General features: G+C 37.9%; 1 protein-coding gene across 8 annotated transcripts in view; it reads right to left on the bottom strand.

Annotated features, from left to right (window-relative positions):
- The window catches only part of TBC1D5 (TBC1 domain family member 5), a 448,530-nt gene that overhangs the window by 315,066 nt on the left and 106,252 nt on the right, over positions 1–27,212 (bottom strand). The window contains exon 3 of one of the 8 annotated variants that reach the window (XM_087945080.1): positions 15,686–15,734. The exons of the other annotated variants lie outside the window; for them this stretch is intronic. The gene's annotated coding sequence lies outside the window, so the exon portion shown is untranslated. The remainder of the gene's footprint in view (positions 1–15,685; positions 15,735–27,212) is intronic. 8 annotated transcript variants of the gene reach the window in all.

Here is a 27,212-nt window from a genome sequence, read left to right as displayed (position 1 = left end):
TATTATTATGACATTTTTCTTCCAGTACTGTGAGCAGGAAATTCTAGCTGCTGTTATTACATGTAATATAAAATATTTTATCATTCTGTTATAGTTTCTTTTAATTATTCCTAAGAGGAATAGTTTCGGAACAAAATCAATTTTATTTTCAATTAACTCGTCTATCCACGTATGAATCATTTTCCAGTATTTCTTCGCTTGGGGGCATGACTACCAAAAATGAAAGAAGGTACCTTATTGATGTCCACACTTCCAGCAATTTGGTTTTAAGTTTGGATAAATCTTAGCCAATCGTGAAGGCGCCATATATCAACGATAGAACATTTTGTGTTGGTTTTCTTTGTAAGCCATCGATTTTGTTATTTTATAATTGGTATTCCAAATCTTTTCCCACTGTTCTAATTCAATAGTATGTCCAAAATTTCTACCCCATGAAATCATTGATCATTTTACAATCTCCTCTGTTATATCCCATTCTAATAAGTGTTTATATATTTTAGATAATAATTTTTCATCTGAGCCAATCAAAATTTTATCTAATTTTTATAATTCATTCATTCTCTGGAGCCTCGGTGGTAGTGCAGTACTGCAAGCTACTCCTACTGCAATTTGGCAGATCAAATCTCACCAGGCTCAAGGTTTACTCAGCCATCCATCCTTCTGAGGTGAGACCCAGATTGTTGGGAGCAATATGCTGACTCTGTAAACCGCTTTGAGAGGGCTGTAAAGCACTATAAAGTGGTATATAAGTCTAAGTGCTATTGCTATTGTCCATTCCAAATTCCTCACTGTCTTTTTTATATCTTGTTTGTATTTGCATATACGTCCACCAGTCCAATTTTATTTCCTGTCCTTCCAATTCCTGCCTACTCTTTAGATTCCCTTGTGTGTTTAAAATTTCCCTGTAGCTGGCCATTTTCTTGATCTCCGTTATATTAGGGTGGACTACTGCTTCCAAGGGGGATATCCAGTTTGGAATTTTCAGATATTTATTTTTTATTTGTCTCCATGATTGTATCAGTATGTCTCTTATTCTGTGTCCATAAAAGTATAGATACGGTTTATTTTCTTTATCCCACAAGAAGGCATACCACCCTCTTTGTAAGTCATGCCCCTCTATGGTTAATATTCTTTTATTTCTTAGATTGATCAATTTCGTATCCATACAAGTATTGTTGCCTTATGGTATAATTCCCAATCCGGGAGCCAAAGGCCACCTTTGCTCTTGCTATCCTGTAAATCCTTCAACTTTATTCCCTGTTTCTTACCTGCCCAAACAAATTTAGTAATTGTTTTGTTTAATTCTCTAAAAAATTTCTTACCTAATTTTATTGGGGTTGTTTGAAATAAGTATAAAAGCTTTGGCAAAACATTCATTTTAACAGTTGCTCTTCGGCCTAATAACGATAATTGTAAAGTCCCCCATTTTTTGAAATCCTTTTTAATTTGATTAAGTAATTTCTTATAATTGTCTTGTTTTAATGAGGACCATTTTGCTGTTAACCATATTCCTAGGTATTTATTTTTTTTGTAATTTGTAGTTCCATTACAATTTCCAACTCCTTCTTGTTTTTAGGTATTATATTTTTAACCAACATTTAGCTTTGTCCCTATTAATTTTGAGTCCTGAGACCTCTTCATATTTCTCTAATTCCTTTATCAGAATTGAACCTGATTCTAATGGCTCCTCAATAAAAAAAACCAAATCATCCGCGAATGCTTGTAATTTATACTCTTTTTAAATTTTTGTTCCTTGTATTCCTGAGTTTTTCCTAATTTTTATTAATAATGTCTCTAATATCAAAATAAAGAGCAGAGGTGACAATGGGCATCCCTAGCGAACTCCTTTTGTTGTTCTAAATGTCTTTGTTATGTCTCCATTTATTATTATGTTAGCCTTTTGGGAAGAATAAACTGTTTCTACTAATTTTTCAAATCTATCTCCAAATTTAATTTCCCTTATCTGACATATCATGAATTCCCAATTTAAATTTTTGTGCATCCAGAAAAACAAGAGCAGCTTGTTTTCCTGGGTGCATTTCATAATATTCTAATATATTCATTACTATTCTGATATTATCTCTTATTTGCCTATATGGCAAAAATCCATTTTGATCATTGCGTATAATTTCATTTAAAATCTTCTTCATTCTTCCTGCCATGATACTCATAAAAATTTTGTAGTCGGCATTCAAAAGCGAGGTTGGTCTATAATTTTTGATTTGATTAACATCGGTACCTTCTTTCAAAATCAAGGTAATATATGATTCCCTCCACGATTCAGGTATTTTTGCATTTAACAAAGCCTCGTTGCATACCTCCAGTAGTACTGGTTCCAATGATCCCCCTAATTTTTGATATAATTCTCCTGGTAAACCATATGCCCCCACAGGGTCTTATTTGCCTTTTGTTTTTGAATCGCTTCCTTCAATTTTATTAATGTAATTTCTCTATTTAATATATTCCCTCAATTATTGGTATATTATCTTTTTTTAAATACTGATCTATTTTCTCTGTTGCTATAATTTTTTGACTATAAAGTATCTTAGAGCAATCCTTTTTTTTTCTTAATTATTTTGTAATATTCCTAATTCATCTTGAAGCTGGTATATTATTATTATTATTATTATTATTATTATTATTATTATTATTATTATTATTATTATTATTATTATTATTATTATTATTATTATTATTATTATTATTATTTCAGTTTGTAGGCCAGCCATCTCCCTGGCTTATTTGCATTTTCAAAATAATTTTGCTTCATAAATTTAAGATCTCTTGCAATGTCTTCCTGTTGTAATAGATTTAATTTGTGTTTGGCCAAATTCAATTGTTCTTTAATTTAATCACTCCCTGGATTTTTTTTGCATTTGTTTTTCTAGGTCTCCTATTTCTAATTGTATTGTGTTTTGTTGCCCCCATTTCTCCTTGTTCCTTTCTGCCATATAGGATATTGTTACCCCCCTGGTGTATACTTTCATCGTATCCCATAGGGTTTGCAATTATGTATGTTGTTTTTTGTTTGTATCTATTTCTTCCCTAATGTATATCACCACCACCCCTTTTTTTCCGCCAGTGCAGTATGGAGTTTCCCCAGTTTATTAAATTCTAAGTACATATTATCTTGGTTCTTGATATGTACCTCTTGGAGGCACACAATATCTATGTTTTGCTTAATCAGTTTTGACAGTATTTGTTTTCTCTTGACTACAACATTTAACCCATTTACATTTATTGACAATAGTTTTAGTTCTTTTTCCATGTTCTTATTAGCCTATCTGTTTCTAATTTCTGTTGGTTTTTTTATTCCTTTGAGTTCTAGTTCTAACATCTTCTTCCTTTTGGGTTTCTTGTGTTTCTTTTGCTATGTCTTCCTGGTCTTCTATCTCTAATTCTAACTGGCCTTCTTACTGGCTTCCTTCTTCTAACTTCTCCCTACTGCTGTCGTTTTCTTCCATTCCTATCAATTGGTCATAAAATTCTTAGGCTTTGTCCAGGTTGTCTATTTTTATCTTTTTTCCTTGCCATAAAATCAGTATGCCTTCTGGGATGATCCATTGAAACAAGATGTTCCATTTACTTAATTGTACTGCCAGGTATCGATGATCTTTGCGTTGTTCTCTAATTCGCCTTGGTATTTGTTTGAGAGTGATAATTTCTTTGTCCTTATACATTATGGGCACCTCCCTTGTTATTTTATATATTATGTCCCTAATGGAGAACGCCCTTTCTATCTATGCTGCAAGAGAGTCCAGGATGGGTATGACTCCTCCCTCTGATGTCATTGAGCTGAGTCTGGCACTATATAAAAAGCCAGCCCTTAGCTGGCTCCCCAGTGTTTAGGCAAAGATTTCGTGACAGACATAATGTGCATCTGGAAGAGAAAATATGACAATGAAATCACCTCTCCCCCCACCAGGACCAGACCCAAAGAGTGGAGCTGGACTCTCTTTCAGGGTAGATAGAAAGGGCCAGGATACCAAAGCCTACATGTCCATAGAAGGGCCCTCGTCTGGTCCCCTCATTCCGACTGTGGGACAACTTTATGTAAGACCCGTCGTCCAAACGCTGCCTCAGCGGAAGCAAACGAGTCCAGTTGATAAACAGTGGCGAGGACACCCAGGTAGTCACCTTGCAGATTTCTTCAAGTGTTCCAGGCGGCGGAAGTAGCTGCATTCCTAGTGGAGTGGGCTGTAACGTTCCTGGATACCGGCAGGAACGAAGACTGGTAGGCTTTAGAAATACAAGTTCTAATCCATCTACTAATGGTAGATGACGAAGTCTTACTCCCCAAAGATGAGGGCTGGAAAGAGACAAACATAACTTTGGACTTCCTAAAGGCCGCAGTACGTTTGATGTATATCCGGAGAGCTCACCGTACCTCTAACATATGCCATTTGCACTCTAGATCAGGGAGAGGCTTGGGGCAAAAATCTGGCAATGCAATGTCTTGTGCCCAATGAAACCAAGAGCTCACTTTGTGGACAAATGTAGGGTCCAGTCAGAGAACCACTCTGTTCACATAGAAAATACACAGGTCCTGTCAAACCCAGAGCGCTGCTAGTTCTGACACCGTCTTGGCTGAAGTAATGGCCACTAGAAAAACCACCTTGAGAGTAAAAAAATTGAAGGGACACCGAATTAAGGGGTTCAAATGGCCATTCTGTAAGGGCCTGTAATACCTTAGGAAGGTCCCAAGTGGGGTATCTATGAACCACTGGAGAGCGGAGATTAGAAGTCCCTTTCAGAAATCTGCAGACTGATGGATGGTGGGATAAGGCTGAATAGCTTTCCCAGAACAACACAGATGACAGAGCTGCCACCTGACAGTGCAGAATGTTAGGTGCTAACCCCGATCTGACCCATCTTGGACAAATGTTAACACATCTGCTACAGATGCAGAAATGGGGTCTTGGGCTGACCTGGCACACCAAGAACAGAAGACCTTCCAGGTAGCATCGTATATGCGGGTGGTGGGAGGTTTACGGAAAGCTTGAACTAAATATGGCTCCAGGGCTTCGCCAAACAACTTGTCTTCAGCGCATGGGGCTGAGGTCAGTTTCTACTTATGACAGGAATCAGACTTCCAATTTTGCAGCCAAAGGAGCCCCTTAGCTGCTAAAAATGAGGCCATCACCCTTATTGCAAATTTGGCAGAATTCAGCGTAGCTTCTGCCATGAATTCCGCCACTGCAATGATCTTATTTAGGTCCTGATGTGACCTAAAATCAGTGGTAGGAAGCCGATCTTGCAGTTGGTGCAGCCATTGCAGCGATGCCCTCGTGAAAAGCAAGACTGCTGTGGAGGCCTGGACCACCCAAGCCGCTACTTGGTGGGTGCGCTTGAGCGTTTGCTCAACCTCTTGTCCTTCGCCTTGAGGACATCCTCTGGCTCAGTGGCGGTGCCAGATGTTGCGAACGAGGCTACCACTGGGGCATCCACCACTGGAACCAGGAGTGTGTTGGCCAAGGAAGAGTCCACACTGTAGAATCGCTTGTCATGAAATGACGGCCGAGGCCCTGCCCAGGGGAGGCACACTGTTCCTTAACCAAGTCCAGGAAGAGCAGAGGGGATGGAAGAACCTCTGTATGGATCACAAGTTTTGAGAATAGGGAGTCACTGTGGCTACTGGAAGCCATTGGGGCTCTGGAGCGACTTCCTCAGGACTTAACTAGGCTGTGATAAGGGCCTTGTGGAGAAGCAGTTTGAACATTTGAACAAAATGATTCACTTAACAACTGTCAGAGGAAAGGTCATAAAATAGAGCAAAATTCACTTAACAACTGTCATACTTAGCATCAGAAATTTTTGATTCAATTGTGGTTTTAAGTTGAGGACTACCACTGTTGTATTTTATCAATTAAAGAGCTCAGTTCTTTCCAACTAATGTATGATTTCCAGTGCATGGTAACAACAAAATATACAAACTTTCTGTAGAAACTGAACTGATGTCTATTATTTCAAAGGTCTTCAATTTGAACTAATTCAGTGTACAGTATTATTTTTGTAAAACTTGTTTCTATTATACCAGCTAATGGATAAATCATCTTACATGTCATACAAAACCCCAAAACCTTATTGTTTTATTGTACCATTTTCTTCTGGTTAATATGTAAAACATATGTAAAGTTAAATCATACATACACCACGATAAACACTCCTTTAGCAACCAAGTAAACTAAAATATATTATATATTCTGCATTAATATATAACCCAAGAAATGACTAGATGACAAAAATATGATTTTCTAACAATACATTTACATGTGTCTTAAATTGTGACTCTAGAATTCAATAACAATAATGATACAATATTATGTTATATTTTAACTGATGGTTCAGATGTAAGATTTGCACAATCAAATTTGCAATTTCAAAAATCTAACAAAAAGCATCCAGAACAATGCAGAATATTGTATTGGATGAGACAATGTCAATGAACAGGTGGCGGTCGTGGCCAGGAGGGCCTTTAAACAACTGCGGGTTTAAACAGTTACACCCTTTCCTGGACCAACGGTCCCTACTCACAGTCACTCATGCCCTGGTCACTTCCTGTCTTTATTATTGCAACACACTCTACATGGGGCTGCCCTTGAAGAGCATCCGGAAGCTCCAGTTGGTGCAAAATGCAGTGGCCTGCATAGTTTTGTGCAGACTCTGGTGTGCACATGTGTCACTTCTTCTGCAGGAGCCGCATTGATTGCCGATTTGTTTCCGAGTGCAATTCAAGGTGCTGGTTGTCACCTTTAAAGCCTTTCATGGCTTGGGACCGGGTTATCTGAGGGAATGTCTCTTGCCGGTCACATCTACCCGACCCATTAGAGAGGGGAGGCAGGGAATGTTGTGGGTCCCATCCCTGAGGGGATACACCTGGTAGTACCCAGAAGAAGGGCCTTCTCTGTGGTGGCTCCCTCTTTCTGGAATATCATTCCCCCAGAGATTAGATTGGCCCCCACTCTAGCACTCTTTCGAAAGGCACTGAAGATTGGTTTTGCCAACAGGCCTGGGGAACCCAGAGTGGGATGGAACCCATCAAATGGTTAGTGTGGTCTGTTGTCATCGGTGCGGGGGTGGGAGTTGGGGGGGAATGATTTTTTATTTTTTTATTATTTTTTATTTTTCCAGATTTTGTTCTATTGTATTTTATTAATTTATTTGATTCTTTTTGTTCGTTTTTATTGTTTTTTATTTTTATTTTAAAATATGGTTTTACATTGTGTAAGCCACCTTGAGACACCATGGGCGAATAGGCAGCAATATAAATTAAATATATAAAAAAGAAGAAGGAAGGTTATATCAAAGCAGCTTGACATTACTTTTTTCATATGGCTCCTATGATCTCTGCAGATTCACTGACCAGTACTCTTTCTTTCCAATTAAAAGTAGGCTTTCCTCTTAAAGCAAAGACTGTATTTTAAAACACTGAAATCTGATACAAGAAGGACAAGAAGAAATTGGTGGAAACTAACCAAGGAGAGAAGCAATTTAGAACTAAGGAGAAATTTCTGACAGTTAGAACAATTAATCAATGGAACAACTTGCCTCCAGAGGTTATGAATGCTCTAACACTGAAAGTTTTTAAGAAGAGATTGGATAACCATTTGTCTGAAGTAGTGTAGGGTTTCCTGCCTAAACAGGGTGTTGGACTAGAAGACCTCCAAGGTCCCTTCCAACTCTGTTATTCTAATATGTGTTTCTGTTATTCTAACATGATACTATATATTAATTTTATAGATCAGGGTATCAAACTAGATTTCTCTGAGGGCCCGCTCAGCATTTAGTTCTCCTCTGCAAGCACCCTGATGGCCAAAACGCAGCCCCCTGCACATCATTTTAACCCTCCATGCCTCCTGCAGCACTCTGCCAGCCATTTTCTGGCCCATTTTCCAGCCTTTTTCAGGCAATTTTTTAGGCTGTTTTCTGGGCCATTTTCTGTGGCTGTTTTCAGCCCATTTTTGGCCAGCAGAGTGCTGTATGAGGCCATGGAGGGTGAAAATGAGGCACAGGGTCCCCACACACAATCCATTTTAGCTGCCAGTGGCACCACAGGCCAGTCATTTGATATTTTCAGGCCAGCCCCATGGGTGGATCTGGCCCATAGGCCTTGAGTTTGACACCCCTGCTATAGATGAAAGTAATGGACACTTTTTACACCTGTGATCGTAAGTATCAAATTGATTACTTGCATTTCATAAACTGTAGCTGTTTTGATTGACAGCTTCTTACATACACCACATATGTAAATACATTGTCTAACAGAGGCTGCTATTTTTAAGGATTGCTTTGAATAGATATGCGAAATCTATATACTGATGGTGAAATAAAAACCAGTTTTTGAAAAAACTGATAGTGCACTCACTGTAGATGTAGAGATATGAATTAATGTTGAAATAAAAACCATAGTAATATACATTTAAAAAATGCTACTCCAAGAAATGCTTCAGTAAATGAACACACCAGCTTCTGAGGTATCAATTGTAATACTTTAACAAATAAGATAAACTAAAGATAAACACCAGCAGGTAAATTGCTTTGCATAAAAGAAATACAAATTTCTGAAGCTACATTGCCAGTACAAATGTTCTGTATCAGGGCTTCTCAACATTTAGATTCCAGGAAGCATATTTTGAATTTTGAAAGCATGTTATGTATAACCTTCCAAAATAGTCATTGTGGGCATGTTCAAAAACAAACCACCCAAGTTACTGTCACTCAACATCCATCCATCCACCCACCCACCCACCTATCATCTATCTAATTTCTTAACCTCCTACCTCCTTCAGAGAGGATTTTACTTTCTAAACTTATTTCTGGGCCCACTTATAGTCCCAAGACTGTATCTTTTCTTCCCTTCTTTTATTTTTTATTGTTGTTGTTTTTTGCTTTAGTTTGGGAAGAGATATTTTGGAAGAATTAATATGAACAAAGAGTATACATACTTTCCATTTAAAAATAGACAAATTGTTAATAGTGTCATCTTTGAAACCAAATATAATTTATCGAATTCCCTCATATCACATGTTCTAAACCTGAAAAATAAAAATATAAACTTTATTTGTGTTTATGAATTCCAGATTGTCTTTAGCAATATTCCTTTCTTCAAGGTCTTAAGGAAAATGATGCATTATCAATTTCAGAGTATTCAGATTCTTTTCAATCTGGATTCTGGGCAGATATTAATTAACTCTTTAAATCTGAGCATGAAGTTTTCATTCCTGATCTGTTAAGTCATATACTCATGTCTGTTTCATAAACTGCCAAAATTAACCTTTACTGACTATTTTAGGCTGCTTGAGCCCACCCAGATAGTAGTACCTAGTTGCCTCTATATTTTCATCTCTGAAATCTTGGAGTATTAAGATAAGATAATCTTTATTGTCATTTTTTTCCTTTGGGCACTCTGGCATACATTAAAAATGAAATTCTGTTGCCTGCTCTTAAAACTGTACATATATATAACACATATATAGATGTTAATTACATATCTATGTATGTACCTACAGCCTAACGTATACATATAAATATTAATCACTGTCCATCTTGAATACATAGCAGAAAGAAGCTTGAGACTTCACAAGGTTGATACTGTATGAAACAAAACTGTGGTTGAATCTGGATGTTCTGCTTCAGATACCACAAAGCCTTCTCTCAACAAGGACATGAAGAGGATGTGTAGCATTCCAGACAATCTTACGGACCCTACTTAAGCATAGCTTATACCCTATGTCCTGGATAGAATGGTATGAACTGCGAATAATCTTTTCTGCCATCCTCACCACTCTTTTCACCACCTTCTTGTCTGAAGCAGTAATGCTTCCAAACCAGACTGTAATGCAATATGACAGGATGCTCTCAATCATCCTCTATGGAAAGTAGTAAGGACAGGGGGAGGAAGATGTACTTTTCTCATGCGATGAAGAAAATGCAGGCACTGCTGTGCCTGCTTCACCAGTCTTACCATTGAGCAACCAAGTCAGCCCACTCATTAGCTACACACCCAAAAATTTGATGCTGCTAAACCATCTCCATCTTCCATTACAGATTAAAAATACAGCAATAATATGGTATCTTTTAAATGGTGAATGTATGTTACTGGAATCTGAACTAGTTGTACAAATGTATCAACAATGTATGTGCATATACGTATAAGGCAGGAATAATTGTGGATATCCACAGAAACAACATGACTGCCCAATGAATGACTACTTTCATCAGAATTCACATTCTACATCACAATTGCTACATGACATTTCATCTCTCAAAAATTGGCAGCCATTGTACATGAACTGTGCATTATTTAACTTTAGAAATTTTTGAATTTAAACTGTTTGGATTGTAATGCTCTAAATGAAGCTTGTCAGACCACCAAATCTAATCCCTGCTCTATTTCTGCTTTAAAGGGTTGTTATACCCTCGTTGAATGATGTTTTCATTTATTTCACTATAACATGGAGAAAAGGATCAAACAATATTTCAAAATGTACATGATCTAATTGTTTCAATTCTGCCAATTTTTTTATTCACAGGTGACAAAAAAAATTATCTTGAACTGCCCACCCAGAATACCAGTACATTATCAAATGTATCTTCTTAGTTGTCTGTCTGTTCAACTGTAAGGCATTACAGCTTAAAAGAGTTTACATCTCTAGGGAGAAGCAATGTTTGTTTGTTTGTTTTTTTAAAAAAAGAAACAAGTCACTGTAAACATTTTAGGTGTATACAGCAAAAGTTTCGGGAAGGAATAAAATGGAGAAAAGCAAACTACTATCAGCATCAAGCATCTGTTGCTGTAGCATATGTATACAATGTACAAAATGAGTGCCAGAACAAGAAGACAATTTTATAGATCAAACGTTTGTCGAGTCGCCCACTAAACCAAGTTTTGAAATTGTAGCATACAGTGTGGCCATCTGTTTATTTTCACTAACAAAATTCTGACCGTATCTTCAAGAGAAAAACTGTCAATATTTTAAAACACTAATATTGCTACTGATCACTCCTTCATGCTGTTCCTAATTTAGAGAAAAGTTCTGCATAATATGAACCGAACCAACCTTTTAAAAAGTTTCACTTTTCTCCAGAAAGGGAAAATATGTAAGTGAGCTGCAGATGCCCCTTTGATAATATACAGTTCAACAAAAGATAGTATGGCTCTGCCAACAAGATGAAAGTATGTTATAAATGATGCAAAGAAAATTATTTGGGGAATCTTCTGCAAATGTACAAATGTATGGAAATATCATTCCTATAATTTCATTAGCATGGTCATGTTAGGCCAACTCATTTCTTTCTTTTTGCCACTTTTCTCAACAAATAGTGTAAACAACTTTATGGAATGTACAATTTGCTAAGTTATAAGTACCAAAAAATTTTTAAAGGCCTATACTACTTATATTGATTCATCCCCTCTATAAATCTGAATGTTGCTCATATTCATAAAATGCTGTAATAAGTAGACCATGTTATCTCAATGTATTTATAGGAATTAATATTATCTGAGAAGAATTATATATGAAAACTAAAATATGAACTCTATCTAAATATAGATTTGAACACTACGTCTTCCACATGACATATTAGAGCTAAAAGGAACCATCTTAAATTCAGGCATACTTGTACAATGTTATAATCAGTGCCATCACATAAAAAACAAATTCTGAAAGAATAGAGTGTTTCATACTGAAAATACCCCAGTTGGCACTTATTTAGGTGCAACTGCCAACAACTGTAGTGCTTGTTCTAAAGTACTTGGACAATTACTTTTTTAAACCATATAAAAGGATAATCAACATGTATGAAATTTTTCTGAAGTTCATTTTCAGAGGAATAACCTGACTGAAGCAGACCACACACTAATAAAGTGCAACTTAATAAATCATGTGGAATCTTATTTTGTTCAAACCCTTACTAACTCCTAGCACCATCTGTTACCATCAAAACTATATGACAAGATATGATATATAATTAATAGGTAAACAACAATCTAATTAAAATGGACAAATACTCCATGTTCCTGCCATTTGGGAACTCTAATTACAGACTAAATTTTAAGCTTGAATTAAATATTTAAGCTAGAAAATTAACTTTCCTTCTCGAGCCTTGAATACATTAATACAGATATGTGAAGCGACTTCCTGATGGGAACTTAAACATGTAATTTAGTTTGATCAAAGCAGTTACTAATTGTTAAGCAGCAGTACCTTACCATATGTACACAATAGCTATTTAGAGCTGAAAAGGTGATTTTGAAGTACCTCTCTGCTACCCTTTTCTGACATAAATATAAAATGTATATACAGCTCAGCAATTTACACTATACAGTGAAAATAAATGACATAAAAACCTCCGTGTTTTAGATCTTAATCACTTACAGGCACAAGCAAAATCACAGAAACAGAGTTTTTATCTCCACTCAAGCTACAACATAAGTGATTGGACACTAATTAATACATAACTCAATAGTCAAACCACTCAGTCCCATTATATTGGTTTTAATCTAATTCGCACAGAAGGCATTTTCATTAAGTATCATTCACAATGTCAAATTCTAAATGCTAATGGTCATACTTTAATGAACTAACCAAAGGCAACTGGCCACCAAAGATGATACAGAATTATTACAGATAGTATGAAAAGAAAGTTTAAATGCAGCTGCCTGAATTTCTCTCTCATATGTCAAGTAGCACATTAATGAGAAATAATTAATTAATCTAAGCATAGTATTTTTATTCAACAAGATTTGGATAATTTAACTAAAAGATAAACGATTTAATGTTATAGTCAATAGACTACCATTATAAGTTATAAGCATATCAACAATACAGGTAGACCTCGACTTCTAACCAACTCCTTAGCAATTGACATCTCACCCTCAAATAATATTTACAACCCCATTTTGAAGTTGCACTTCAGCACTCCTGAGCTCATTCATTCTTATGATCAATTATAGGAGCATGGTATGTCTCCCCCTCGCCTATCTATTCCCACCATTCTGCCCTGGTAGATCCCTGCAGGCCTTGGACCTGCTTTTCCACCCCACTATATTCCTGCAGGACTTGGCCCCTTCCATCACCACCCATCATTCATCACACACTTACCCTTTGAAGATCTCCAGAGCTCTGGATCTCAAGTTGGGGAAAGGAAACAAGAGCAGGCCAGTCCTTCCCTCAATATCACTGGGCCATGACACAGCTTCATGGCTAGGAATTCAACGAATCTTTTTGCTTCCCTAACAGGTTTTATGCAGTATTGTGAAAAGCTGTTTCCTTAAACCCATTTAACGACCACATTGTGAAGAGCAGGGGATGGGGATTTTTAAGCAAGACAATCTTGCAGGATCCAATCTGAGTCATTCACCAGGATCAGAGATTTGGTATTCCAATCTTTTGGACTTGTGCTGAAGACCATGCTCATGCACGTTTTTTTCATTCCAAAATGTGCGCACTGGATTGTTTAATGTATAGTATTTATGTGGTGCCCGGTTGTGGGTGGCTTTTAGTTGTTATGTCGCCTATTATATCATTGGTTATTGTTTCCTTGTGCTACTGCACCCTTGGCTCCTTAAATATCTAATAACCTGGTGATAAATCAACACTCCTATTGATTGACAAGGGGCCTTGTCAATTTCCCAGGCTTTAATAATTTCCCTGGCTATCTTTGTCCCTGCTCTGCCAACAATCTTGGTAGTTGCAAAATTGAATGCATGCCCCTGTTCATTACAATGTGAGGCTACCAATGAATTATGATCTCCCCATCTAAGAACTTGTGTTCTTGCAATCTGATGGTTAGCTTCCTCCCCATATGTCCTATATAGTCATACACAACCAGGCACCACATAATTATTAAACATGGAACAGCCTAGTGCACACACTGGACACAAAGAAATTCCTTTAGGATGAGCTCCAGCACGAGTCTGAATGCATGGAAGATAAAATCTCTGGTCTCAGTCCTACTCCAATTGGATCCTGCAACATTATCTTGAGACAAGCCTTCATTCATGAAATATGTTCTTGCTTAATGACCATCGTGGCATGTGGTTGTAGGGCAGGCTCCATTACTACTGTAGATCGAGGACTACTGGATCTACATTCACCAATCTAGAAAATATTCCAAATAAATTGTACCGCTATAAAGAAAACCATTCACCTGGAAACTTTAGTATTCTAAGAATGAACTTCAAAATCCAGCCAGTGAGTTTGTACACCATGTTTATATTTTAATAAACTCAGATATATATTCAGATATATTTTAAAAAGTCAATCCTAACTCTTATTTTATTTTTAAGATAGTAACTATTCACATATTGCTTGCTTTTGACAAGGATTAAAAAGTCTAATTCAGTGTAATTCAAGAAAGTGTTAAGTGTAATTATCAGGAATTATTAACATAGCACCAGGTATAAATCTGATTATAGCCTGTTTACCAGTTATTTTAATCCATTATGGCTTCTATGAGCTAACCAGACAGCCATTCCTTTTCTTCAGAAGATTGACTACAGATTAATTGAAGTTTTCCAAACAATTACATATTTAAAGATTTTAGTTGGTCCTTGTATCATGGGTGAAATCCATAATAATATAAAAAGATACAGATGCTTAATTATTTTTAACGGTAGCAAGAGCAAAAACATTCTACACAAATATTTAGGAAAGGGATAGCACAGTTTGTTTGATATATCAGATGACCTATATATTGTTCAATCTGCAAATTACTTTATTTCATAGAATGAATCAGGGGTTTAGAAAATGAGATATCATTATCTTTCATTAACCTCCTTGTGTTTTCCTACTGTTTCTTATTTAGCAGGAAAAAATATTAAGGAAACAAGAACAACTACCCAGGAAAAGAATTTGGAATATAAATGATACCAATAAATCAAAACAAATACATTAAATCTACATAATGAGAAAATGCCTTACTTTTTGAACATATATTTCAGAAGTTGGAGGGACAAAAAGAAAGGCCTCCGTATTTTTGCAATACATTCACAGAAGAAAATTACAACATTGCTATAAGAAAGAAGGTTGCAATAGGAGAGAGATAAATCTACTGCAGAATCTTCAATAATAATAGGCAAGTCCATTTCACCTAAATTTGATTTCTCTTCTTGCAGTTATCTTGAAAATGGCACTAGATGACCATGTAAATTTCTGAGAGCCTGGGTTTTGCCAATTCGCAACTGGGCTGCAGGCCAGTGCACATGCATGCAGCTTGACTCCTGTGAGCGGTGAGCCAGCACACATGCGTGTGCCCAGCTAAACTTCTGTGAGTGACTGGCTGGTACATGCACGCACAGCTCTATTTGCATTGAGCAGTGTGTGCATGCATGTGCGCACATGTTACTCACATGAGTCAAGCTGCACATACGAGCCAGTTCCCCTCTCTCTTCCCAACCGGATCTCCAAGCCACAAAGGTTGGAATTGCTCTTCTATATGGAAATAATCAAGTTTGCCTAAATACTGTGTAAATAAAGAGGCAGATTACAACAAGGTCAAAGAAATGAAAGTTTGGTGGAAAAACTATTCACCTATGTTAAAAAAGAAGAATAAAAATGTATAATAGCATGAAATTTCAATAGAATTTACAGACCAATGAAGCCTTACCATTTAAAAATCTTTCTAGAACATTTCTCTAACAAGTTGGGGAAAATGTTATTAGATTTTAACAATGAAATCTTACCATGTCAACCAAGCTATATAGTTTTTTTGGGGGGGTTGTTTATACTATCCTGTAAAAACCAAGAAGAAATAGTCAAGGTACTATTATATTTGATTTTTTCAAAAACTGTAATTATTATGCAAAACCTGGTCAATCCTCCAAAATCTTTGGTTTAAGTACGTCTCCTATTATTTTAGGTTTCAATCTTATATATCTATCTTGAACACAAAGCCCTCTGAACTGAATAATTCCTACTTCTGAGGGCTTGAATTACAGTACTAATTTTCTATCAATTAGCTGAAGGGAGAAAAAAAATCCACCACTACCATAGCATATAACATGTGCTTGTAATAATCGAAAAATTACTTTGGTATATTTCAGTGTTTAGGCTTATGCAGCTAGGATTTCTTATTTACACTGTGGACTCACACAGACTCCATATATAATATCTTAGATATCTCTTTGTCATCAGCCATTCATCTTGTTCGACACTCTGCCATTCTATGGATCAGCACTCTCCTGGGCCTTCTGTCTCACACTGCCTTCTTCAGATCTGCCATGGTCATCCCTGTAACATATTTTATAATATCCCTCAGATATCTACATTAAACTAAATGAGCTCATAGTACACTCTAGAATGCGGATTATATATCCGAATTAAAAACTGGCCAAAAAGTAAGGTTATTTCTCAATTGTTTCTTATGTGTGATGCAATGATGAATAGCATATTTTAAAAGCCATCATCATTTCCAACTTTCTCCTAAGCTTTGGAAATAAGCTTTACCCTGATCATAGAACTATACAAATACATTCTGCCATAAAATGCAGCCAACATTTTATTAGGCTCAAGTATTTACAAAATCAATCCTTTGTTTCCTACATTTAGGATAAACTATTAACAAATCTTCATATCACACACAATATGAACTGTAATTGCTTTGTATCATTCAGTAGCTAATTTGCAACAAATACCAATTAAAACATTTGAAAGCATCCTTATGAGATTAAAAATACATGGATATATAGCTTCATACATTTTGTATTCTGAGTAGTATAAATTTATCAGTATGTAACATAGAATGTGCATGGTACAAAAACAAATTCTGACCATAAACCAAAAGCATTCTGTGCCTTCAATTAAACCATTGTAATTAATATGAAATTCTAAATACAGAATATAATGCCACATAAATACTATAACAGCCAAGTCCTGTCTAGGAAGCCATATGTTTTTTCCCATTGTTCAAAAAAGGAGATGACTTCCCGTCACTTATGTTTCTGATTAGCAAGGTGATTTATGCCACAATCACTAAAAATGCCAGCAAGTGAATGAGAAAATGCATAGTGACTGCACCAGATGTGCACAATAAACAGGAATCCCATTGTAATCTCTGGTACTTAGTTTATATGAAGGTAATGTAAGAAACTCTCCTGAATATAGCAAAGTCACTTTTTTTTTACATTTGACTATAAATGATATGAAATAAATTGTATGTTTTATACTTTATGGCATGCATACATTGATAAATTAGGTACAGTTTTGTATTCCAACTTATCTTCAAGACAAACCTGGCTAAGATCATGGGGATTAATTGCTTCAGAAGTGTGAAATGCAGCTTTCCCATTCTTTTCTGCACACTCAGTGAAGAAACAATGATTAATCACTGTTTAACTATTCTCTGGAGAATCTACAAGATTGCCAAAGCAGAACTTATCCTCATAAATCCAAAAAAAAACAAAAAACCAGAGGTTTAGATTTCTTGCCAGTAACTGAATGAATAGGAACTTAAAGCCATTCGTTATCAGATTAAAACCATGTCAAAGCTTTAGAACACTACAACCACATTTCTCTTTAAATCTTCAACCCTAACAAGGTGGATTGCATTAACAAACCACATAATACCCCAAGCAGATACTTCAGTATTTTGATCACACATCCTGAAAATGTTCTTCTAAATCAGACCTTATGTCAAAAATATTTTACATCTATTATATTCAATCAAAAATACAAGAAAAATGATAAATCCCCATTTTAATACAAACAGGAACAATTCCCAATATAGATAAAAATCATTCTTGTCTATTTTTAAAAAAAATCAACTTTATCTCCATATTTGTTGTATTGCACATAGGACAATCAAAAATGTAGAAATGAACATACTGTTTTCAGTTGATCATTTTATACTTGTAATACATGTTCTATTTTAGAAAGAATGATACTGAAAAAATGTTTCAAAGTGTAGTAGTTAATGGAAATTAAAAACAATGGAAATTCTCCCCATCACATGGGCCATCTATTGTAGAGATTGCCATGTACTCTTGACTTTGACTTTAATTATATACAATACATAAAGGAAAATTGACAACATGAAAATATGCAACAAAAGTAAAAAAAACTATCAAAATTCAGACATTTACAAGGTATAATCAATGGAATTTTCTATAGGATTTAAAATTAAGCCCTAAAATTTAACTCGACTAATGAATAAAGTGGACTCCATGAAAAATGTCGAGTCAATTTAGATTTGCAGCCTTAGACTCCAATGTATTTTATTCTAATGTATCTTCATCTGATATAAAGATATATTAGTTTTCTTAAGTTTTCGCGGGTACTTACATGTATGGCATTCAGCTTTGTTCGGGTATTTTCCCACGTATAAATTATTTTTACTTTAAAAATTTAGCCTTTTTATTATTTCCTTTTCACATAATATTCACATTTAATGTGTTGCTAGATCATCAATTACATATCAGAGCAATTGTGAAATCAATTCCAGTACTAATGATATTATAAATATATTAAGCTTTTCAAAATATACAGGTAGTCCTTGACTTATAACAGTTCGACTTACAACAATTAGGGACCCTTCAAAGTTACAATGGCACTGAAAAAATGACTTATGACCATTTTTCAGACTTAACACCTGTTGCATCTGACAACTGACCATTCCCATAATCATTATGTGATCAAAATATGGATGCTTGATAACTGGTTCATATTTATGCTGGTTGCAGTGATAACCTTCTGATAAGCAAAGTCAAGGGGAAAGTTAGATTCACTTAACAACTGTGTTACTAACTTAACAACTGCATTGATTCACTTAACAATTGTGGCAAGAAAAGCTATAATATGGGGCAAAATTCATTTAACAACTATCCCACCTAACATCAGAAATGTTGGGCTCAATTGTGGTTGTATGTCAAAAACTAGCCATAGTAAGCTTTCCTAAAATTTCATCTTTCATAAATGAATGGGTGTTGGTATAATTACCTGAGAATGCCCTTTCTATCTATGCTGCAAGAGAGTCTAGGATGGGTTAGACTCCTCGCTATTACATCACAGAGCTGAGTCTGCAATATAAAAGGCCAGCCTCTAGCCAGGTCCCCCAGCTTTGGCGAAGATACTTGACAGACTCTGAGTGTTTAAGGAAGCAAGGAACAACATTGTTAGAAAAAAACCCCGCACCCAACAGTACCAGACATAATAAGAGTGGGGCTGGACTCTCTTGCAGCATAGATAGAAAGGACATTCTCAGGTAATTATACCAACACCAATTCTCCTATATGCTGCTTCAAAAGTCCAAGATGGGACATACCAAAGCCAATATGTCCATGGGAGGGCCCATGTCCGGGTGATTATTTCATCTGAGGGACAACTCTTTGAAGCACCCTTCTTCTGAAGGCTGCATCCACCAAAGCGAAGGAATCAATTCAGTAATGTCTAATGAAGGGAGACGGAGATGCCCAGGTAGCCTCTCTACATATTTCCTCCAGCGAAGCTTCAGTAGCCCAAGCGGCCGAAGTAGCAGCATTCCTAGTGGAATGCGCCGTGAGTCTAGCTGGCACCGGAATAGATAAAGTGATGTAGGCTTTGGCAATACAGGATCTAATCCACCTGCTTAAGGTGGGAGGGGAGGCCTTGCAAACCCATTGAATTAAAAAGAGACAAATAAGGCCTCGGTTTCCCGGAATGTGGACGTACGTTGGATGTAAATACGTAAAGCCCTCTTAACATCTAGTGTAATGCCATTTGTGTTCCAGATGATGGGTAGGATTAGGGCAGAAATCTGGTAGCACGATTTCTTGGGCCCTATGAAACCAGGTATTAACTTAAGGGACAAAGTTGGGGTCCAAGCGCAGGACCACCCTGTTGTCATGGAAGGAACAGAGATCCTCCCTGATTGATAAGAGTTGCAAGCTCAGAGACCCTCCTAGCCGAAGTAATGTAGACCAGAAAAACTACCTTATAAGTTAGGAACTGAAGTGAAACTGATCTGGGGGGTTCAAAAGGCGATCCTATTAATGCCTGCAGCACCTTGGTAACTCCCATGAGGGATATCTGTGGATTGCCATTGGATGGATATTAGCAGCTCCTATCAGGAACCTGTGCATAGAAGGGTGATATGACAGGGATGAAAAATGATCCCAGTGGATAACGATCGATAGGGCCGCCACCTGGCAGTGGAGAGTATTGTGTAAAAACCCTTTATCCAACCCGTCCTGAAGGAAAATTAGAACAACAGCTACAGATGCTGTGGTGGGAACCCAGTCCGCCTTCTGGCACCACTGGTAGAAAACCTTCCATGTGGCATCGTAAATGCATGTCATGGAAGGTTTATGTGAGGCCTGAATAATGAGGATGATTCGATCCGGAATTCCTTTCACCACCTCCAGAGCATTTTGTGACTTGCCCTGTATCACGGGATGGTGCCAAAAGGGCCCTAATGGAATCGGCCAACCAGCATCTTGTTGATATTAGGGCCATTCAACCAGTTCCTGTGCAACAGCAAGGGCGAGGGTTTTATTCCAGGCTTTTTGTGGTTCCAAAGGCATCTGGGGGGTTGCGTGCCATCCTAGATCTGAAGTTTTTAAACATGTTCATCCCATATAGGCGTTTCAAAATGCAGACCTTGCATTCCATCCTAGAGAGCATTCGGGAGGGCGACCTCCTCTCTTCCATGGACCTTATGGAGGCCTACCTCCACATTCCTATCTGGTATCATCACCGCCAGTTTCTTCGTTTTTTCCTATCAGTACAGGCATTTCCAGTATCAGGCCCTTCCTTTTGGTCTGTTGTCGGCTCCCGGATGGCGTTGGTGGCTACCCTTTGGGCAATTCCTTCAGACTTCAGCGTTACCTGGACAACATCTTAATCTAGTCCACATCACACCAAGCTGCCCTACAATCTCCCCTTGGCTCATCTTTCCAGACTGCTGGGAAAGATGATCTCTTGTATCGGTATCGTCCTGTGGGCAAGACTGCACTAACTGACTCTTCAGTGGTTCCTGCTCTCCTTTCAATGAGCAGGCACCAGCAACTCTTACTCCAGGGTGCAGATCCTCCCACAGGGTCTGCGCTCATTCCGCTGGTGGCAGTCTCCGGTGCTTTGGAAGGGGCATCCGTTCAAAGAGCTGGACATATTGCTGATCACAACAGATGCCAACCTCCAGGGCTGGGGGGCCGTGCTGGACAGTGAGATGGCCCAGGGAAGTTGTCATTGTCAGAGGGGTCTTGTCCGATAAACTGGCTGGAACTCAGGACTATCTTTTTGGCCCTCAAACACTTCTGTTCAAGGGTGACAGGAGGCCATGTACTGGTGATAACAGACAATGTGGCCGCAAAGGCACATTTCAATAGACAGGGGGACAAAGTCCAGGGCCTTAATGAGGGAAGCTGAACGCCTAGGACGTTGGGCGGAGAGGAACCTTCTGTCCATTAAGGCAGATCACATATCCGGGGTCGACAACTCTCTAGTCAACTGGCTGAGTTGGGGTGTGGTTGACCATGTGGAGTGGAGCCCTCGCCTCTCTCTGTTCAGGGGTCTATCCATCAGGTTCGGCACTCCCTCTATAGACCTGTTTGCATCTCCCCTGAATGTTCAGGTGAGCAGATACTCCACCCAGATTCTACACTCAGGGAGTGTAGAACATGCTTCGGAGCAGATGGCCCCCAGGTCTCCTCTACACCTTCCCCCCTCTTCCGATCATTCTGGCAGTCATTTGGAAGATGTTGGAGGAGAAGGCAGAGCTGATTTTCCTGGCACCTCATTGGCCCAGGAGACCCTGGTTTGTGGATCTGGTGAACCTATCAGTTGGACCCACCATTGGAGAATCCCGGACCACAGGGTCTCACTTCTCCAGGGACCCCTGGTTCATCCGGAGCCACAATGGTCCCACCTAACCATGTGGTGCTTGAGTGGCAACACCTGAGAGATTCGAACATTCTAGCTGCAGACTCGATCTGATTGTATTGAGGACCCAGGCATCCTATGTAGACTCCTCCCATCTGGTGATAAAGGTCAGATGACCTCCGATGGGAGGGGGGAACAGGCGTTTACTTGGAGCATTGGAAGGCATGGCCCCCTCCTCCTCAAAAGGCTTCCTACCCGTATGTTGGTGCTGTTGTCAGTTATTCACCTCAGGGCGCTGCTCCTGGCATTGAGGGATGCCCTCTGATGACGGGAGAAGCGAGGGGAAGGTTCAGCTCAGAAAGATGAGGGACGGAAATAAGGGGTTGGATGGTAATCCACCCTCTTACCTGTCAAGAAGAGGACCTTCCTCTAATCCCTGGTCTCGATCAAATATGGATCCAGGGCCTCAACAAAGAGCTTCTCACCTGCATAAGGATGCCAGCTTCCATTTATGGCGTGATTCGGATTGCCAGTTCCGGAGCCAAAGTAATCGTCTAGCTGTTATCGAGGAGGCCATGGCTCTGGAGGCGAATTTTGCTGAATTCAGAGTGGGATAGTTCACTGGGATAGTTCTTTCAGAAATACTGCCACAAGATAAGACAAACCGACGCTTCAATTAAAATGGCTTCCGGCCTCACGCTTTGTGCTGAGGTAATAAAATGGCTGCCTGCACGAGGAGAAATTGTTGAAGGGCCTTTCTTGCTCTATAGGCTCTAAGAGCCCCGAGCGAAGAGAGAAACCCAGGAACGAAACTTTTAGCCTCGGAGCAGTTGTGTGTCAGAAGCTTGAAATCAAACCTGCAACGATGAAATTGTTGGAGGGCCTTTGTCAATCTATACGCCCTAAGAGCCCGAGCGAAGAGAGAAACCCAGGAGTGAAACTTTTAGCCTCAGAGCAGCTGTGTATCAGAGGCTTGAGATCAAACCTGCAACCTTTTCCGGCTAATTGCTAACTATGATCCTTAACTCTGCTTCCAAGACACAAAGCTCAATTTGACTAGGAGCTGAGTCAAAGCTGGGGTACCTGGCTAGAGGCTGGCCTTTTATACAGAAGACTCAGCTCTATGATGTAATAGGGAGGAATCTAATCCATCCTGGACTCTCGAAGCAGCGTATAGGAGAATATACTGTCTAAATCCTATTAAAACAAATCTGTTAGTCACATAAATACATTTACAATATTAGCATGTCCTATGGTGAGACCAACCTGTACTTAAGAAACATTCATTCTGATGCTTGCTTTCATCAGAAAAATATTCTAAATATTCCTAGATATATATGAGTAGTATCCTTGAAACTCTTGAAGCTTGTTTTCCTGCAGTTATTTCATTACCAAACCAGGTAACATCATCAGTGTAGGACTGCACATCTTCACACTTTTCTGTAACATATAATTATTGATTTTATATATACAATGTGCAATCCATAATACAAATTATAGCAGTCTAACTACTCAATTACAATTTCCAACATGCCAAGTTATGATAGTTGAAACTTATGGGAATTGTAAACTAGCACATATGAAAGGTTTCGGGTTGAAGAGTACTATATTCAATTGTTTCAATTTTTATTTTCAAATGTTTGAAAATGGTATTTTTATTATAATTTGAAATATACATGATTTGTTTCCAGGACATGTAAAATCTTAGGTATATGAAAATCTATATAGAATTGTTCTGTTTAATGCTAATCATTTAGGAGTATTATTGCAAAAGTTGTAAGGATAGATACAACTATATATTTTATTTATTTTATTTGGTTTGTCAATTGCTTACAAGATAATAGGTATAAGTAAAAACATAGTTATGAATACATGGATACATATAAGAAAAATAAAAGAAACAATAGGACAGGGACAGTAGGCACGTTGGTGCGCTTATGCACGCCCCCTACAAACCTCTTAAGTTATATCACATTATCCACATAAAAAAGTTACTGCCAGTTATATATTGCTATCAAGGGACTGCAATAATTTATGTAACATCTGTTTTCATATTTTCCTAATTAACATAAATATTTAATACGTAAATGCTCAGGCCACTTCTCCTGCAACTGACTCCCCTCCTCTCTTTTTTTAATGTCAGTATTCTCAAAAATAGAAAGATGTTTATATTTAATTGGAAACATGAATAAGTAAAATATAAATCAAAATTCTTATGAAATTTTAGGTGAAATCAGTTGAAATACATGAAAAATATGCTATAATAATTAATAGAAAATGTTGAAAAAACTAAAAGGGCATGAATACTAACAAGCTATATTATTATTCAGGTGAATACTAAATTCAAGTGAGGACAAAAAATGAGGAGCATACTAAACTGAGAACTGTGTATATATATAATCCACGAAAAAGTCAATTATCACCATCATCCAGAAAAATAAGTAACAGAATAGAAAATAATCCTTCTTTTTAAACTAATTTTATCTTTGGTGTGAAAACAGTGCTAGTATTTTTTAAATCACTTCTAATGAACTATGAAATAAAATGTTGTTAGTCCATATTAAGGAAATGGAAAGGAGCTGCAGCTACAAGGTGATTCTAAATGAGTTTTGTCATCCATACTGCTTATACAATCAAGCTCTTATACAGCTTAAAATTCTGTCGATGGCCTTTTGGAACTGGGTCAGTGCAAGCAGTGGGCAAGTGTGTGAAGCTTCATCTGCACATGCGTCGAACCTAGGTTGAATGCATGAAGCCATTTCCCATCCCCGGTGCCACCATCAGTCTGTGAAGCCAGAAAGGTTGGGAACCGCTGAAAATTTTTGCTATCATGTTTCATATTTCCAGACACCTTGTTGCAAGTAGGATTGAAGCTGAACTGGGCAGTGTTATTAAAACAAGTATACCTTGAGTTAAGAAAGTTCAATTAATGTCCATTGTAATTGCAACTCCCCCCAAAAAGCATTTATGACTTGGTCCCACAGATATACGTGCTGCAGTACCACAGCATTTGTTCTCTTTTACGACCAACTGCAGAGATGCTGAAACATCCCCTCTTCCTATCCTGCCCTGCCGGATCTCACAGGCATGGGGCCTGCTCCACTAGCCTCCCAGATTCCACTTGCTCTCCCCATCCCATTTCCCATTGCTTACTTACTTTTTAAGATTCCCCAGAGATCCAGAAGAGGCTGATCCATGTGGGAAAGAAGGTTAAGGCTTTATTCAGATGCTGGTGAAGCTGGCAGAACATGAGATCTAAGGAAAATAGCTTCAACAGTATCTGAATAAAAGATTTTGACTTTTCTGCCATGAGACCAGCGCCCCTGCAGGCTTGCAAAGCTTGCAGTTCAGCTTGATGAAACAAAGGAAACAAGCTCTGGGTTGATTGGCTGCCACGCTCCAATCTTTAATGCTGATCATTCAAACCAGCTAGTCAGCAGCAAGCAAGAGACTGCTCTGGTGCCACCCAGGCTGGGCCCAAACAAAGTATGCAGGGACACTGACCTCGTGGCAGAAAAGCTGAAGTCTTTTATTCAGAATTGTGCATTTAACAACTTGAGCATTCAATTAGTGAATGCATTGGGTAAAGCAGGGAGGCATCATGTTCATATAACGTGATCCAGTCAAACGAAGTCTCTAGTTTTGAATGTAATTGGCAGGCTCTATTACATTCATAACTCAAGGATTGGTGATATTTTTTTAGATCAGCACATATGTTTGAATCATAATGTAAACATAGGTATTGGTCATCATTTATAAACCAGTTTCACCCAATCACATCAATCCAACCCACTTGATCAGGCAAAGAAGGTATTCTGCAGACCCTGTCAATTAAAGAATTTTTATTGGCAGAGTTTAGGAAGAGAACATTCTCACCCCTACCCTGCATTATGGAATATCCTTCCACCAGAAGTCAGACAGTTCTCCACTCTCCTGGCCTTCTGTGAAAGGGCAAAAACCTGGCTCTATGATCTTGCAAGAAGGAAATAAAGATCCATACAATTGTGGGGCTGGCTGGTCTCAGAGAGCATTGTCTCTGTCTTATTAAGCAATGTTAAATAACCACATAAGAGATGAACAGGCTGAGCCTAAGGGAGGGTCAAACACATCATCAGCCTCGAGTCCCTTTACGCCCACAAGAGATCTAACTCGAGAGGGCGGAGTTGGCATCGCGGCGGTACAACACGCGATCTTGATTCTCCAAGATCGCTGTTGATATCTCCACTGCTGGACAGTCCCACTGGACCTAAACCATCTCATAGAGACCGTGACTAATAAGGGCACATCCTGCTGATCCCAGGGACATCGCAAAGTCCCTGGTTGATCCAGGAAAAGCCCTTTTTGCCGGTGGCGGACAGGTAGCCTTTCAAGCTGCTGAAGCTGGGACAGCTCTGGAACGGAAGAGATCAAAAGAAAGTGTGTCAGTTTGGTGAGAGGAACTTTTATGTATTGTTTTTTGGAGAGAACACCCTAAAAGACTTAAAGTGGAATTAAAAGTGAAGAGAAAAGAGACGGTGGCGAGATTAAGCTAGATAAATTGAAGGTCCCCCCCCCCTTTTATTGGAACTTGGAATTTGGCAAAGCTTCTTAATTTTAAACTGGACTTTTAAAATTTTTTTTACTTTTTTAACAATTCTCTTGAAAGTCTGCTCTGATTAAGACTCTTCTTTCTGATTTGAGATTTATTTATTTCTCTTTTTAAAAAGAAAATATTTTACTTTTTTTCTCTATTTCTGGCTTTGGATACATGAGGGGAAGTGAAAGTGAAGAAAAATAAGTAGCACTGCCATCTAGAGGCTTGGATATATTGTTTTCTTTTTTCTTTTATTTGCTTGTGTATTTGTGTTATACTCGAGCTTTGCACTGAAAAAGATAGTGGGACAAGCAAGGCAGATTGTTTATACAGGTGCTCATCTGTGAAACTATAGATAGCCGGAGTCTGTAGTTGAAGTTGAAAGAAAGAAGATTGAAGTGACCTTGAAAATACTGGAACTGGAAAGTCTGAGCTGATTTAGCAAAGAGTCTTGGATATTTAGTGGCAGTGGCTTGTCTTTTATTAGAATCGTTTGTTATTTCTTACTTTCTTTTTTTACTTCCCCTCTAGTTGGATTTTTATGTTTGGATTTTAACCTTCTAACCCAGGAACTAGAATATAAATTTTTATTTTGCTTTCTTTTTTTTATAAAGAGAAATACATAGACTATTATTTTTTAATTTTTTTCCTCCTTCCTCTTATCCTTTTTTTTTTAAAAAAAAATTCTGTTGATCCTTTTTTCCACATCTTCCCCTTTTTTTGCATATTACTGCAACTAATTGGATTAAGGTATATAAATGCCTGAAGATTTTTCTCCTTTTTTATTTTTTGGAGTGGCAGCTGTTTGCTTTCGCTCTTTTCCCCCCCTTTTTTTCTTTCTCTTT

Source organism: Notechis scutatus, chromosome Z (assembly GCF_049901735.1).
Source record: "Notechis scutatus isolate UNSWTSFEM ecotype Mainland chromosome Z, rNotScu1.2, whole genome shotgun sequence".
In the NCBI taxonomy this organism is placed as follows: Eukaryota; Metazoa; Chordata; class Lepidosauria; order Squamata; family Elapidae; genus Notechis; species Notechis scutatus.
The sequence above is the reverse complement of the archived record's forward strand: the minus strand, read 5'-3'. Positions and strand labels throughout refer to the sequence as shown.